Source organism: Drosophila virilis, chromosome 3 (genome assembly GCF_030788295.1).
Source record: "Drosophila virilis strain 15010-1051.87 chromosome 3, Dvir_AGI_RSII-ME, whole genome shotgun sequence".
Taxonomy (NCBI): domain Eukaryota; kingdom Metazoa; phylum Arthropoda; class Insecta; order Diptera; family Drosophilidae; genus Drosophila; species Drosophila virilis.
The window spans coordinates 8,879,891-8,897,982 of record NC_091545.1 but is presented as its reverse complement, the minus strand read 5'-3'; the positions used below and the strand labels follow the sequence as shown (position 1 = coordinate 8,897,982).

The 18,092-nt window shown below is 38.1% G+C and overlaps 1 protein-coding gene across 2 annotated transcripts in view; it reads right to left on the bottom strand.

Annotated features, from left to right (window-relative positions):
- The window catches only part of sty (sprouty signaling antagonist), a 29,911-nt gene extending 12,075 nt beyond the window's left edge, over window positions 1-17,836 (bottom strand). The window contains exon 1 of one of the 2 annotated variants that reach the window (XM_015175698.3): window positions 17,493-17,836. The gene's annotated coding sequence lies outside the window, so the exon portion shown is untranslated. Of the gene's footprint in view, window positions 1-7,058; window positions 8,491-17,492 lie in introns of those variants that run through there. The other variant, XM_002046799.4, reaches the window with a different exon arrangement.
- Window positions 17,837-18,092: the final 256 nt, after the last annotated feature.

The following is an 18,092-nucleotide window of genomic DNA, read 5'->3' as shown; positions in this document are numbered from 1 at the left end:
ATACGCCAAATGAAAATAAGCGACATTCATGACATGCTGTTGATGACGTCAATGACACACACACACACACACACACACGTGCTGATAGGAACGCCAGCACGTCTGTCGTCTGCGTCTACCTATATACAGCATTTATTTCCCCAACTTAAAGAGCAGCAAATGTTACCAAAATAGCAACAACAACAACAACAACAACGACAATTGAGAGCCAAAAGCGACCTTTCCTTTGAGCCCAAAGAGCGAGCAGGCAACCACCCAAAAATGAATAGCGCTCGACATCAACCTGACCCGCCTTAACTTGCCCTCAAGTACACACACACACACACAGACAAGCACGCACACAGGCACAAACAGCTGAGCGGGCAAAGTTTATCAAAGCATAGAAACAGGCGCGTGATTTGAGGGCACGCACACACACACACACACGCACACAGACACTCAAAGCAAAAGAAATAGAAAGAGAGAGAGGGGGAGAGAGCGAGCGAGCGAGTGCGAGAGAGAACACTTGACTGTCTGCGCTTAGCTATTTTTAGCCACATTTTGGCCAACAAAAACCGCACACCCTCCGTCCCCGTCGCCGTCGCCGTCGCCGTCTCCGCCCTGCCCTCCTCTGCTCGTGCACCGTGCGTATCCGTATCTGGCAGCCACAAGAAAGAGGTGAGTGACGCCTAAAGTGTCTGTCGCGCTGCGCATCTGTGTGAGATACAATTTGCCCAGGATAACAAACCGAAAACAGGGCTAACAACAGCAAAAGCAGCAGCAGTAACAAAAGGCCGCGTGGGCTCGTCACAAGCTGGCCGGATCGCCCACGCAGTCTTGGGCGTGGCAGGGGAGAATGAGGCGTGCCTAACAAAGAGTTGCCTGTGGCACCTACAGGTGGCAAAGATTGCGCCCAGCCACACGGCTAGAGCTAAGTATTATCAAAAAAAAAAAAAAAAAAAGGGGGCGCCTGACAGCTTGGACGTCATCTTTGAGCGAAATTTTTGTTATTTTGTTTTTCGAACATTTCATTGACGACATTCGCCATGCCAAACGGATTTGTTTATGCAGATATATGTGTATACACATATCTAGACATGTGTGTGTGTGTGTGTGTGTGTATATATCACATGTGCGCGTCTAATGAGCATTTTGTATGCGCTTCTCGACGTTTGCCATTTGGGTGGCCCAGCCGAGCAGCGTCTATGAAAAGAACTCAAACTGGGAACCGCTTAAGCTTTGGGGCATGCAAAAACTAGCTAACGAAGGCGAGAGCCAGGCAAAAGGGGTCTAATGAGCCAGGGGCTGGCATCTGGCATGGGCTAATGAATGGCCTGCCATGGAAATGTTCGCTAATACAATTTATATAAACTATATAAATTATGTCACTTGGCTTGGCGCATACAAAAAGACGTTGACAAAGGCATTGCTAAGAATTTGGATTAAAGTAAACCGAATGCTAAACATATTTGCTTTTAAATGAAGTTATTATCATTAGTTAGTTAGTCATTAGTCTTTGCATTAGCGTGAAACAATGAAATTATGTTTAACAAAAGAGTTTGAAAAACTATAATAATAATTTGTTTTTGTTTGTGCAGGTATAAAACAATCGCTCACTTCTATTACAGAAATTTGTATTGTTCATTGACAATTAATTGATTAGAATATTATAATAAAATAATAACAAATTAGATTTATATTTTTGTATACTAATAATAATACTTTTTTTCATATAAGATTTACTTAAGGATATTAAAAAGGTCCAATTCAATGCGGATTACAATTAAAGAACATGCAATTTCTGTGTTGATTATCATAAAGAACCAGGTATGAAAATTAGATTCTGTTGAGTTCTTAGTTCAGTAAATAAATATGCCTCTCCTATACACATTATCTGCAAGTGAACCTGCTCGAATCCGAACTCTAATTTATTTTTTACTTCAAACGAAACATGAAATCAAGTAAATATAAAAAAGAAACTATTTCCAGGCAGGCGCAGTTACAAATCGTAGATGACTTGGGCTGCGATCTGTGCATTTATCTAACCATATTTGACAGCTGCCAATTTTGGTTAGAGTTCAGCTTTAGCGCGAATTTTGAATGCGAAAATATTTACGACTTGCAATATTTTCAGTAGACAAGCGCGCAAATGATTAATAAACAAATAATAAGGAGAAATTAAATAAAATATTGTCAAAAAAGCGTCTTTTTAGAAATGTGTAGACATATCTATAAGCAGCAACATTAAAGCTTAAGTATATTAAATATATTATTATTTAAATTATGAATTATTATTGGCAGTATAAAAAATAAATATATGTTTTATTTAAATGAATTGAAATCCGCAACCCGAGGCAGCTAATTGCATATATAAAAAAATGGAAGAGAAGCAATCAAGAAAAAGAAATGAGCTGCAACTCTCTAAAATAATATTAACAAATTCTCGATTAACTCAAGATTTATTTCAAATGAATTTCATTATCTTTTGGCAGAGACGAGAAAGTCCCAAATCTACGTAAGTTCGACGAGCGCCAAAATGTTCAGATAGATGTCTTTTATAGCAAGTGTGCCCATTAATTTCATCAGCAGCATCATCATTGGCATCATCATCATTGGCATCATCATCATCATTGGCATCATAAGCATCATCATCATCGTCATTCGATGCACTGCCCAACCGAGTTGCCGTTGTTGCTTTTGTTGCTTTGCGTTTATTTTTAAAAATTATAATTTTCAAAAATAACAATTTGGCGACGACAAAAATAATTAAAATCACATGTTTGCTTGCGGCATAAAATCTTTTCAGACTTTTTGCTTTTTCCACTCGCATGTATTTATATTTTGTTTTGCCTTTGTTTTATTTATTTGTATTTGTATTTGCATTTTATTTTATTTTAAATACGTTTTCTTTGGGGTTCCTTCTTTGGCTTTTCAGTTGGGGTTTCGCTTTGCTGGCGGCCGCAAAATTGAGAATTTTCCTCAAAGCGTAGCAAAGTACAAAGTATTGATATATGCACGAATATGAATAGATATATAAATGTAAGAATCTGTATATATCGTGCTGCAAGTGTATTTGAATAATATTTAATTTATGCCAACATTGCCTGGCTCTGTTGTCTTTCAGTAATTAGTATTTAGTTTGATTGGGCTTGATTTAAATGTTTTTGCCTTGATTCGAATGCACATTTTTTACAATATTTACAGATCTATATGCATACAATTATACATATAAAAGACTTTGAAGCACAGCCCAAGCGATTAAGAAAGCAAATATATTATTTGCTTTTCAATTAAAGAATTGATGTTCTTTTAAGCAGCTTTGGATGTGAGAGATAAAGATAAATCTAGCGTAAAATAGGCAAAGCTTATATTAAAGCAGACTGTATTCAATAAAGAAATGAAGGACGTGCCAGCTAAGTTCAAAGTTCAAGACGAGATATTGCATTGAGAATTTTTAAAGCATTTGAATAGCAACAACTTTTAACTTAAGCAGATTCCATATTAAGTTTGGCTTTATCAACAAATTGAACTTGAAGTGAGCCACAAAACTAGCCCAAAAATCTTAAATGAAGTAAGTAATTTAAATTAAAAAAATTATACAAACAAATGAAATAAGGTGTATAAATAAATTGATTGAAATTAAATTAATTATATAAATAAAAAGTCTACTTCTATATGGATAATGCCTTGACATATTTATGCACTCATATATTAATTATATTTAGTAATAATATGTAATTAAGCATTTTGTTGGTTTTATTCTGGCTTCTGCATTTGCGTATGTGGCTCGGTTTTCCCGGCCAACAATTTGCCATTGGCCACGTTTTCTCGACTGCGTCATCAACGACATTGTAGATTTTGGCTCAAAAGTGTTTGTCTAACACATTGAATACCTGCTGCTAGTTGTTGTTGCTGCTATTTGTTATTTATTTGCTTAATCAAATTTAAGCATATAATTTATTTATTTATATACGCGAGAAGCGTTAGCTTTTAGACACGTTCATGAATGAATTTCGCCGCTTTCTGCATATTTTTGGCTATGACATAAATAGGTGTATATAACTGTAGCTGTGTGTGTGTGTGTGTGTGTGTGTGTGTGTGTGTGAATATATTCAAATTAAATTTAATGCCAAGTGCGCCTGGCGAATTTGATAAAAACTATGCCATATCAGAATTCCATTGAAAAACACGCACATTACACAGAGGCAGCTCTGCGAGGGGGTGGGGGGCCTCCCCCCGCCGCCTGCTGAAGCTTCAGCTATCAGAACGACAACATAAAAAAAAAAAAAACCTATCACAGATCGAAATCGAAATCGACTTCGTTTCCAAAATAAAAAAACAGTCACGAGCCAAAAAAAAAGCCAACAAGAAAAAAAAAGAAGAGAACGCTCGACAACGAAACGTATGTGGAACGCAGAGGCCATCGATCAAAATATAAACAACAACAACAACAACAAATACAACAACAACAACAACAACAAGATGGGGGCAAAACAAAATGTTAACATGCCCCACAACGAACTTATCGGCCTGAAAATAACAAAAAAAAAGTTTGTACGCCTCTTTGTTTATTTTTGGACTCTCGACTTAGATGGCCCGCAGCCCGTTAGCTAGGTTTAACTATTTGAATACCCTGTACTTGATACTCAAGGGGTATATTGGTTCGATATGTGTTTATAGCCTGAGCAGCTGGACAGACTTTTTGCTTGCGGCCAAACTTCGACTTCTAGACTTCTGTATGAATATCCAGAACAGTTTTAAAGTCACAAGCCAAGACAGTTTGAGAGTCATTAGTTCTTAATGAGTAACTTGGATGTTTATAGTACGATCTTGTTGTAATTCACAGGGCATAAAGATGCCATTCAAATATGTGGAAATTCCCAAGCCCAAGGCTAAAGGTTCACTAATGAGTCTCTTAGAGCTGGGCTACAAAAGCGGAAATGCGTCGAATAGGTAAAAGAATTATAATATACTGGATCTGTCTAATAGAGTATGCAGAGTAGGATCTGGATCTGGAGTTGGAATATAATATACTAAATCTGTTATTAAGTATGTGTCGAAGAAGTATCATAATTTGTGAATAGACTATGTTTACAGTTAGTAGAACAGATAGATAGATAGATATGCTATAGAATATGTGTCTAAGATATAGAAATATTCTGGATCTGTATAGACAGTATAATATACCAGATAACACACTCTTAATAAACCCTTGCTAAGATTCCGGGCTTTCAGCTTTTACAGCGTATTAGGCAGTCGTTCATTTCGAGCTGCGTGTCCTGGATCTTGACTGGGTTCTATTTTCGACAAATTGCCGTACCCTAGCCGCCGCAGTTCTCCACCCACTTCAGTAGTGCCGCAGCGGGCCGATAACTGCTGAGCTGATATTGGAAGCGCTTTGTCAGTGGAAAATAGAAAGTAAAAGCTGGACGAAAGTGCGCTTATCGAGGCGGATGCCGCCCTGCTATTTGGGCGGCACAAGAACTATCGATGACGAAATCGGCCCACAAATAGAACTCTTTTTATACAATTATATATATATATACTTATATTATATATAAAGATATATATAACTATTCATTTCTATTTTTTACTTTTGGCTAGGCATGTTTATGGGGCGTGCAGCGTGCGTTGGCACGTGATTTCCCAGTTGACTTTAAGATTAGAGCCAACATTGGAAGAGTGCTCGAGTGTTTGGGTTGTTCGGGTTATTTGGGTTGTTTGGGTGTTCGAGTGCTCAGGTGTTCGGGGAATTGAAAACAATGAGTGAGAAACTGATTAGACAACTGGCAGATTTAGTGAATGGGCAAGTTCGTAATCGGCAGGCCCTTATCAGCCGGGCAACAATGAAGCGCAAGACAAACGCATCCAGCCCGATCACATCCGATCGATCAGACACACACACACACACACACACACACACATATATATATATATATATATATATATATACATATAGAACTATATACAACAATTGAACAAACTGTTTTCGTTCGGTTCTCGTATATATATATTTTTTTACACAAATTCTAATCTTTATTAGTCGCCGTCGCATTATCTGCCTGGCAGATCGGTAAATAGCCGCGCGACGAGACAAACAAACAACTGCAAAGTCAGTTAAACATATTTCAGTTCGCTTGATACCCTTTCCAAGTAAGTGACAAATTTGTCAGGCAATATGTAACGCAGCATTTAAAAAAGGAGAGCTACATAAGTTTTCTATCAAGTTTCAATATGAAAAATTGCCGCATAATTCAAATAGATTTTTTCAAAAATATCTCGAAAATTCTCCGTCTTTTCTTTTTTCAAAACCTTTTGACTTATATCTTATTAAGTCCTGTATTTGATTTAGGCTTTGATATTTCATTTTTCTTATAAATATATTATTTATAGAATTTTCGGTTCGGCACACTTTAAGCACATTTGGCCTTCGTTTTAGTCTTGCTTTAAGATCTTCTTTGAAGCTTTCAATTCCAAATTGGACTTAAATCAAGCACAAAAGAAAGAGAAACGTCTGAAGAGCATTGAATACTTAAACCAATCCCAATTTGTTCTCAAAACACATTCTGAAATTCTTTCAATATAATTCGCACAGCCAATTCTAATATTATTCCATATAACAACTGCTGGAATACACGCCGAATTGTCAAGAAATTACATTTTATAGTCACATATTAACTAGAAAATTATCTCATTTATAAATAATATTGATTAATAATAATAGAAACTTGAATTTCCGGCAAAAATGTTGTGACAATCTCTCAAAGAAAAAAAAAACACACACACAGAAAGTGTAAACATTTCCTACATAAATTATTAGCTTGTTTGATTAAAGCTCAAAATAATCCTTCCTGTTGTTGTTTACCAGAAAATACTATGCTATAAAACACACACACACATGTGTGTGTGTGTGTGTGTGTGTTTGTTTATAGACATAAATGAACATTTGCATTTGTCACGACCCCGCCGTGGAAATTGGTAATTGTGCATTTCCTGATATCTGAGATATGGCGCGAAGGCTGAACAATTCGATTAATTGAGAGATTCCAGATATTTTACGAGCTGTGTTCGAGACTTACGTTGATTTTCAAAAGCAATCCGTTAAAATCCAATATGATAATGTTTGGCTGTATAATCCGTTCGATCTGAGTCGGAATATATCGGAATATATATATATATATATATAAATATATCCAATTAATGCTTAATCCAAAGTTGGGGTGTTTGGGGCACTCGGATTCGGATTCGACGTGATTTTTGTGGCCTTTATTTCGACTACTCGCGATCGCGGCACATAATACATACGTACGTGTGTGTGTGTGTGTATGTGTGTGTGTTTGTATGTATATATTTATATATATTTGTGTGTGCGCGTGTATGTGTATATACAAATAGACGGGCGTAGCTTTGCTTTGCTGCTTGCGTTATTTATTTAGCATTTATGTACATATTAAAAACGATTTTTTTTTTATTCGCTTTGCTGGTTTTTTTTCGCATTTCATTCACAAAAGTAAATTTAATTAACACAAAACGCGACAGCGACTGCGACTGCGACGGCGACGCTGGCAGCACGGGCGACTGTTACAGGTTTGCGTGCCAAAAATATAATAATAATAATAAATGAACGTTTGCGACGGCAGCAGCGACGACGACGACGGCGGCGGCGACAGCGACGCTGGTAACGGTGACGGCGACGGCGACGGCAACGGCAACGTTTACGTTGACGTTGACAGCGACTGCGGCTCACACACACACATGTACACTGGCACGCACACACACATGCTCACACAGACAAACACTTAGACGGGGGCCACGTCGACGGCTGCAGCTGTGTGAGTGTCGCTTTGCAGCTGTATTTGTGCGCTACGACAACACACTACAGTAAAAAAATATTTTTATGCAATTTTATATAGACAAATTTCGTGTGTCGTTTTTGTTGTTGCTGCTGCTGCTGCTGCTGTTGTTGTTGTTGTTGTTGTTGTTGTTGTTGTTGCTGCTGTTGTTGTTGTTGTAGCTGCTGCTTTTGCTGTTGTTTTATTTTTCGCTTAACACGTTTTGTATTTGAATTGAAATTTTTTTTGTGTTTTTTTTCGCTAGATATTTTTGCCGTGCTCGTTGTTGTTGTGGTTGTTGTTGGACTTTTAAATAGACGTCGATTTTCTTTGCGCAATTTACATTTTTAGGCACATGATTTCCATTGGAAGCAATTTGTAATTCCAAAATAGATTTTCGATTGCGTTTGCAATTCATTTATTAAATACAAACAACATTTGAAAACTCACTTCAATTTTGCACAATATTTTCATTTAAATTTGAACTTATTATAATTGCTCTGGTTACTGGTCGTCGGTTCGTTATGTGCGATTTGAATTGTTGTTAAATTGTTTTAAGTGAATGTTTAATATGCCAGGCTAAAAAAAATTATACTCTTCGCGGCAGCCGCTCTGCTCAGCTCCGTTCACGTTGCACTGTGTACACGCTCAAAGTTTTTGAAGCGAAATGAATGCCGAGTTCCAAGCGACGTACTGGCAACCGTTTGCTTTTTTCAGCGGCGAATACGTTTCATTCTGAAATTGTATGTGCGGCGAAAAGAGCGCGCTGAGAGCGCAGTTGTGTGAGTGCGGCGAGCACCCAGTCGGACATGAGCGCATGCCAAAAGCAGTTACGCTCGCTGCCTTTTCCACTGCTAATAGCAGTACGTGGGTAGAAACAACATTTTTTCACGAAATATATATTTACTTGTAATTGTTGGTGTATTACTTGTAAATATTGTTAAGTTTTACTCATTATAAATGTTAGATAATTCAATATCTGTATAGATGTGTATTTATTTTGTTATTGCTGATTTAGTTATTAGGCATATTCCAATATGTAGTTGCTGCTTGATTTCTTTTTATTGCTGTTCAAGCAAATGCACTCTTACACAAAACACGTTTCGCAAAATCCGACTGGTATAATATGATATGTATACATATATATTTGTGTATGTGTGCCGCTGTGAGTCTGTATGTATGTATATGGCTGATCATTAACGAGAGCGCAAGCGAATTCGCTCTTTGACTCAATGAATTCGCCGCACTCACGCCGCTCGAGTGACTACAAAACAATTTTGAACTACACAGCATTGTAAGGCGACAACACATGGTCGGCCTTTCTTAAGCCCCCCGCCAACAGCTAGCGCCCTTGTCCCACATGCAGCGACTACAGGCCTCAAAAGCGCACGAAGCCTATGCTATAAGCGACGACGGCGACGTCGACGGCGACGAATTTTCGTACTAAAAACCAACCGGACGTTGCCGCCACCGCCGTTGCCCGCTGCCCGCCTCCCGATGCCCGATGCCCGATGCCCGATGCCCGTCAGCGGCAACCGACGCCAACATAAGCTTTGGGGCTGTGCTGCTTTGTTGGTGTGCGCGCGTGTGTGTGTATGTGTGTGCCTGTTTGAGTGTTGGGGGCTTTGCTGTGTTGCTGTTGTTGTTTTTCAAAAAAACGGAAATTGAAAATATGCCAACTTGTAGGCGCGCTCGCTCGCCGCGTTCATGTTGCCGTTGCCGTTGCCGTTGCCGTTGCCGATGACGGCTCGGCTTTACGGTGCGTGCTGGTCGAGGCGAGGCGAGGCGGGGCGGTGCGGTGCGGTGCGTGGGGCGGTTCGTTGTGTGGACTTGCGACAAATTCATGCCAGTTTTTATTTTCGTTTTTTATTTTTCATTCATTTAAATTTAAAAGCAAACAGCGCGCAAACAAGCTGTAGGAACAGCAGCAGCCGCCACCCCCTGCAGTGCCCACACCCCCCTACTCAACACACACGCACACACACACACACACACACACACTGGCGCTGCCTACGCGAAGAATTCACCACACGAGTGTGTTTCCAATTCCGAAACCAAAAACAAAATTCAAACACTCAAATCATATTTTCCCCACTGCTTCGATTTTGAGTGTTTTTTTCTGTTTTTTTTTTTTTTTTTTTAATGAATCTTAGCTAGTTGCATATTTTCACCAAATTTTTTGCGCTGGGCCATAAAAAATCAGCCTCAATGAGCGTTGCCGTGTGTCTGTTTCGCGTTGGCTGCCAATATGAATGAAAAATACGCACACAGCGAGGCGAAAGTAGCTACAAAACCGCGGCGATGTTGTTGTTGTTGTTGTTGCTGGTTGTTGTCTATGCATGAATAGCTGCAGCTGCCAAGTGAGTGTGTGTGTGTGTGTGAGTGTGCGAGTGTCTGTCTGTTTGAGTGTTTATCTGTGTGCGAGCAAGTATCTGTATCTGAATGTTGCATGAGGTAAGCATACGCTGCTGCTGTTGCTGTTGTTGTTGTTGTTGCTGTCGTGCCAGTGTGTGGTGTGAGTAGAAAAGTTAACAACAGGCGGGGACGATTGTCTCAAAGCATTCACCTGTGCAAACAGTTCAAAGTGCTTGTTTAAATCAATTCAAATGCTGCTCAGTCGAATGAGGGGCTACGTTTTGGCATGTCAATACATAAATATGCATATATTTAAACACTTTTGTATGCTGTATTATTGAAAAATTAGCAAATGCAAAATGAATTTGAGCCAGCGATTTCTCTTTTGCTGGCTCAAAGCTGAGACAACCAAGCCACACAGCTGACAATTGATGTCGTCATATAAGACACATTCTATTTAAGGTTCAAATGTCAATTAACTCATTTTTAAAAAGTGAGTCAAATCGAAGCTGAAATTTCAACAAGAAAACGCTCTACAGTGTGAAAGATATTGAAAGGCAAACACATCAACGACTGGTTCAACGTTGTCTGGCTGTGGCTGGTCTCTGCTTGGGCTGCTGCTGCTGCTGCGGCTGTTGTTGTTGTTGTTGTTGTTGTTGTTGCTGTTGAGGTTCGGCAGAGTTGCCGAGTGCTTCGCGCAGTGAGTGTCAAATGAAAAATACACGACTCTGCGGCGCGTTGGCAACTGTGCGCAGCGACTTTAAAATAAAATCTCAAAACCAGTAGCACTTTTCTTGGCTTCAACATAAAAAGTGTGCGGCAACAACAACAACAACAACGGCAGCGACGTCGACAGCGACGTGCGTTGAAAAACAACAACGACAAAAAGTTAAAGCGAGCGTGAAGAGTTGTTTGTTGTCTAATAAGCCAAGCCTCAAAATCGGGGGAGATAGCAAGCAAATCGGATCGACTATAGATAACAACTAAGGCAGAAAAAAAAAAATAGAAAAAAGACGGACTAGCTTGGAACACAGACTATTGGGTGCCAAGGCACAGATTAGCATGAACTTTCCAGGGCAGAAGGAAGCGAAACTCAAATATCTACACACACACGCAAATACATACGTACATATATGTACGTACATATATGTATGTACATTTACTCTATGGCATAGTATCAAAATGGCTTGCTAAATGTATGCATACATACATATTGTGTGTACATATGTATTTTTGTATGTAACACACACACACACACACACACACACACACACGCGCACACATAGTCGACACTCGAAACTTCCTCTCCAATGCCACAAAACTCAACTCGTTTCGGCGAGCGCAAATCACAGTCCAGCGAAAGCGAATTCGCCACGAGTCGAGCGAATTCAGTCGAGTCAAAGAGCGCCACACGGCGAATTCGTGCAGCTCGCTCACTCGCTCGCCAGAGTCGTTTTTATGAATGAAACCGTTTATAATGAATGGAGGCCTGCGCCGCCAGCAAAGCTGCCGCGCTGCCAGCGTCGCTGCCGTCGTCGTGTGCGCTGGCAACGAAAAAAAAAAAACAAAAAACAGCAACAATATATAAATTTGTTGTTTTTTTTTTCTTCTCGCTTTTGTATTATTTAAAATTGTTGTTGATGTTTTTCTTGGCTATTTTATTTAATGTTCTCTATATGTACATGTATAAATTGTGTTGTTTTTTTTATTTATTTTTTTATTGTTGGATCTGTGTAAATTGTTTACGCTTCTTTTTGGATAAATTGCATATACGTATATATATATTTATTTTTTCTTAACTGCGACCAGTTTATTCGTGAACAATGCCCAATCTTTGACAGACTCGCCGTCGCCCTACATCAACCAGACAACAACAACAACAACAACAACAACAACAACAACAGCAACAAAAATAATCATTTTAAGAGCTACTTAGTATAACAAACATTAAAACTGGGTTTTATATCAGTTCATATGGCATATACACAATATTTTTCTTCGTTTTTTTGGGCATAATGAAACTGCGACAGTTTTGGTTAAAAAGTTTTGTCTGTTTCTTGATGTGGGCGTGACGCATGGTAGGCTGGCTGGCTATCTGGTATCTCTTAGCTATGCGACAGATACATATACACACATGCACACATACATAGTTATATATATATATATATATAACATTCTAACCCACTCTAGACGCGCGACAACAAGTTCTTCGCGGGTTTTTCCACAACGATTTCTTTCGAATCGCCCAAAATGGCCAAAAATATTAATAACAAAAATATATATTGATAAATTGACACAGTCAAGAAATGCAAATTGTTGTCAGCTGCAATTTATTTTAAACAAATTTTGCCTGGTTTTAGTGCAATATGGCTTCTTTTTTATACAAGTCGAGGGCTTTATTTAACTTTCCTTTTTGGTTTAGAGGAAGAAAAGCTTTTGGCAATGAAGAAGAAGCTATTTTGACAAGGAACATGTTCTTTACTTCTTTTTAGATTATATAGAAGAAGAGTTTTTGAAGAGGCTAAATAAGCTCTTTCGGATTTTATAGAAGAGGAAAAGCTTTTTAAGTAGAAGATTCTTATTTAATATCTGATGCTATATAAATTAACATTTTATAAAAATATTCAAATGCCCAATTACAAAATCTATTCAAATTCTATTTTTTGTCTATAGCTCGTATACAAAAGACATCGACGGATATTCGCTTTATATGTTATATCATTTTGTTCCGAGTCACACAGTTTTAATAGCCCTAAAGCATTTCTACACATTTCTACATCTACATAAGCCCATCTACATATTCCTATCCTCGTAGATACGAGGCAAAGGTTTAGAGCATGTTATATCGTCAAAAAATGGCAAATTAAACAGTTTTCGACAAATTATACATTTTTAGGCACTTTTCTTCCAAATAATAAGCAACAACAATATATAACGACCATAAATAGCAGTTTCCCTTATCCGCAGACTTTTGCTCGCAACTGTGCAAACGGATTTTAGCCCTTTTGAAGTTTTAACTAGTTGAGAATTACAAGCGTCAAGCAATAAAATGACGCAAAGCGCCCTCTATCGAGCAACCCAAGCAAGTTTTCAATAATTTCTTAGCTTCTTAATCGAATCGAACTTAGGACAGCTAATAAATAAGTCCATAAACAGATTTGGAGAGTTACCAGCAAGTTATATCGGCATATGCACTAAAATGTTTAAAAAATTACCCACTAAACTGACAATAATTTATGTGAGAGAGAGAGGGACAGGGCATAACAAATGCATATTTAAATTATAACCAAATTTGGAATCGTTCGTAGGTTCAAAATCTTTGCCAACTCAGCCAAAAATTGTTGGCTTTTGGACTCGCTTTCGATGTGGGCTTTTTTCCGCTTTGCATATAATCAACTTGGAAAGTGCCCGAAAACCGTCGGCGTTGGTGGGTCGCCCAGAAAGCCGAGCCACACTCACGCACACACACACAGACACACAAACGTTAAAACCCATTTGAGTTTTTAATAATTTAGCTAAACAAATGTTAACAATGGCAACTGCGACTGCGACTGCGATGGCAACAATCAAAACGCCAACCCGCTTCCGTCCAATTCAAATATGTAAAAGCCCATAACGAAATATAATTCAACGTTTAAGGGGGCAATTCACCTAATGATGGGGCCTACGAGATCTATTAGAAAGCAGCGCTGAGTCCTAAACTCCCACATAAATAAAAAACAGATTTACAGAGACAACTTATAAAAATATATATATTAACCAAAGGCCAAGGCAATGTCTCTAAATCTGCTTTTGGTATTCAGTTTTGGGAAAATGGGGAGAAGTCATCCAAAAAGTAATATAATCTGGATATGTGTATACTTAACGAGAGTCCACATAGCAATTTTGGGCTCTCCAGCTCTTAGAAGCTACAAAATAAGCTTAAGAATAGGTTTACGATAACGATTTTTATCGATTATCGATGCAAATGGGACAAGTTATCGATGATACGAAATGCCCTTGAATAGGCAGAACTATATTCAAAATTTGAAGATTTTAGCTCTTATAATCTCTGAGATCAAACAGACCGACGGACTGACAGACGGACTGACAAACTGGCGGACAGAATGACAGACTTGCAATGACACACAGAGTCTGACTGACAGAAGTATTGACAGATTGACAGACATATTGGCAGACATACTGACAGACAGAATGGCCCATTGACAGACTGAATGACAGACTGGCAGTAAGAATGACAGACTGACCGACAAACTGACAGACAGACAGACTGCTAGAATGACTTGGATCGCTTTTCCTTTCGATGCTGATCAGGAATATATACACTTTATGGGTTCGGAAAAGACTCCCTCTGTCTTTTAAAAATCCATTAACCCTTTTTTTAATCTGTTTTCAAAGTTTCTTTGCGTATAAAAAGAAGAAAAGGTAAAGTTATGGAAAAAAGTAAGTCGCAAAAAGATTCTAACTTAAGATTTAGAATGTCTTAAGTCGAATTATTGTGGAATGGATGCTTGGAAATGCAAGTGCAAATTCTAGAGGTCTCTTTCAAATCGCTTTGATTTGGGATGTTGTATTAATATTTAATAATATTTTGAATAAATTTATAGGGGCCAGCCATGGCCTTCATTAAAAACGATTCTGATTAGGTGAAGTTATGAAAGAACCAAGTCCCGAAGGAATCTAACTTTAAATATATAAATGCATTTTTGGAAATTCAAGTGCAGATTCTAAAGGACTTTTCACTTTTGACAAAGTCAAGGAGGTTAAAAGTATTGACCTTTTACCTAAGTTCTGGTTTGCTTAAGCTATAACAAAATCAAAGACTTTAACAGATTTGCCATCACAAAAAGGCAGTTGACTTGATTCCTTCGAAAGATTTCCAATCAGCTGAGGCAGGTTTGGTCGCCTTTTGGTCGACTTGTTGAAACTGTTGGGGCAGCCCTCGCATACTCGCATATGAAAGGTTAACAGGTAAATTGCGCGGGTGTTTGCAACAGTCGGTCAGTCGCTGCCGCTGCCGCGGCTGCTGCTGGTGCTGCTGCTGCTGTGGTTGTGGCTGTGGCTGCCACTGGGGGCTTATTCAGAAATATGCACATTGTCTGGCCGTAAATGGCGCTCAGCATGCGGCGTTGGCTGGCCAAAATGAAGACAGTTGACACACCCGCGGAATGCCGCAGATTGTTGCATGCCTCATGCCAAAACGAATGCGAATGATCGCAGCCGGAGCTGGAGACGGAGCTGGAGTTGGAGTCGCAGGAATGGAATGCCATGCAACAGTAGCCACATCCGCTGTCAACTTGGGAAATTAACGCAGTTATTCACGCATTTGCCGCTGCCCGATCCGCGCCTCGTTCAGGAGCTTGATTCGAGCTTAAGGCAACGCCCCAGCACCTGCCCTGCCCCTGCCCCAGCCCCTCTGCTCGAGGCTGACAAAGAGCAAAGCCGTGTCTGCCTGATCTTGATTTCGAGCCATTATGATACCAATATATGCCTCGGCTACCTAAGAGCTTAAAAACCCCAAAAACCGAAAATCAAGAGACAAATGGGTCGTGCATTCAATTCTTTGTCGGTTATTCACAGATTCGTTCAGCTGTTGGAATTTCTCGACTACTGTTTCGCATTTTTTCGCAATTGCCAAATATTTTGTAGCCCGTCTTAACCATGGCCTGGAACCGATGCCAACAGCTACTGTTTGGCAAGAGAGTTGAGACTGAGAAGAAGAGAGAAGGAGAAGTGCAGGAGAAGTGATGGAGAGCAAGGGAAAAATATCTCCAGTGTGTCGGGTTTGTTATTAGAAGTTTTTGTATTCTGTTGCTGTTAATATTTTATAGATTGTGAAGCGCTGTCTTGATTAGAGATCCCTTTCAGTTTAGTTCAATTTTGCACTTGTAAAAGAACTTCAAAGTCTTGATATAAATTTGATCTCAGTTTTGGCACTGCAAAAGCCTGTACATAATGCTACTATATATTAAATACTTTAGTTGACAGTCGTTCAGTTTGCCGACCATTAATAAACAATTAAGCAATTAAATGCATAATTTAAAAAAATACATCGATAAATCAATAAAAAAATAATTAATTGACTGAATAATTAATGAATATATAAATAAAAAATCAATTAACTGAATAAATGACTAAATAAATAAATTAAAATTTTCAAAAATAAATAATTAAATAAATAAAACAATATTTAAATATTAAGTCATATATCAAGATATAGCTCCAGGATCTTAACATTTGTCTATTTGTAAATTTATTCGAAGTCTATTGATTCAAATTAATAGAATCTATTTCAATCCAATCAAATCTAAATAATTGCGTGCACAAACAAAAGCACACAGTTGTTACTATAATAATGATTAATAGGAAGAAACATTTAATAATTATTCTAATTGTTATTAATAATTATAAACACTTAAACAATATTATGACGGTCACCAAAACTGGCATTATTCCAATTATTATTAACAATAAGCCACACTTCATTAGGAAGTTAATTCACAAATAGAACTGACTATTTTTACCTTTGATAAGAATTTGATAAGAAAATGAACCAGTTCCAATTGAATTTTGAATGTGAGCTCAAATTGAACCAAAAACAAAACATATTTTACTTGAAAAAAAGTTTGCTTTAAAATGAAAAACTTTTGTGGAAGAGCCAGCTATAAGGCTATAAGGCTTAGCCAAATTTTGGCTAAAGCTAGAATCTAGCGCGTTTTTTGTATATAAAAATATCTTTTGGCTTTTAATATTTTCAAAGAACAAACGCGCAATTAATTGTTATTGTCTTAATTACCATTTAATTGTTATTATTTTGAAAGAAATTTTAAAATGAAAATAACGAAACCAATAACTGGTTGCACGTATGTCCTAAGTCAGGTTCCCGAACTGAAACTCGAGAGAGAAAGCTGGTTCGAACCACGAATTGTACCTGAAATATATTCTTTATATTTTTGTATTTGCAGTCCAGATCGAACATTAGAATATTAAAACCTAAGCTAAGTCAGGTTCCCGAACTGAACCTTTAGAGAGGAAGCTGGTTCAAGCCGCGAACTGAACCGGAAATATTTTCCTTTTTGATAATTAGCAGACCCGATAAAACATTAGAATATTTAGAGCTAAGCGGGAGCAACCATTCCAATTGCACAATTATAATTTGGAGAAGTCGAAAAGTGTCTCGAAAACAATATAAATTAATTGAAAGCAATTAAATTGTCAAGTTTCCATTTGCCAATTAATGCAGGATAACAACAAATTAGCTGGAAAGTTATTAAAATTAGGCGCAAGCCATAAAAAATGAATTAGGCATCGATAAAATGTACTTACCACCAAATTGAGGTGCAAAACTTTATGGTTTAAACTTTTTGTATGTTAATTGATGCAAGTGCACGTTTTGCGGCAACTGTACTTTGCCTAAATAGACAGTTTAACTAAGTACTTATTAACAATTATTAACACACGCACACACAAAATGTTTAACTGGGTTATTTACGAGTTAGTTATATGCTCTGATTAGCTAATTGTTTATGCACTTAATTAACTATTTGCTAGAAACACTTTTTAAATAAAGTTTGCAAATTTATCTTCAATTCACAAAATGTCGCACATTTAGCGGAAAATTGTTTTTAGGGTTGTCCTTTTTTATTTGGGCGAAAAAAAAAACTTGTCGTCTTGTCTTTTGCGTTTTTAAATGGTTTTTTTTTTTTTTTTTTTTTGTATTTAATTGCGTGCGATGCTGGGTAATTTTATTAAAATTGCTATGCACACACGGAGCGAGGTCCGGAGTGGAGCGTGGAGTGTGGAGTGTATCCTGTTGGCTGGATGCACACGGCAAACGGAGATTTAGGTACGTTGAATGCAGCCTGACGCTCGTCCATCGACTGGCACGACGCTGCACGCCATTTGCAACGCGACCGTGCCCCAAAG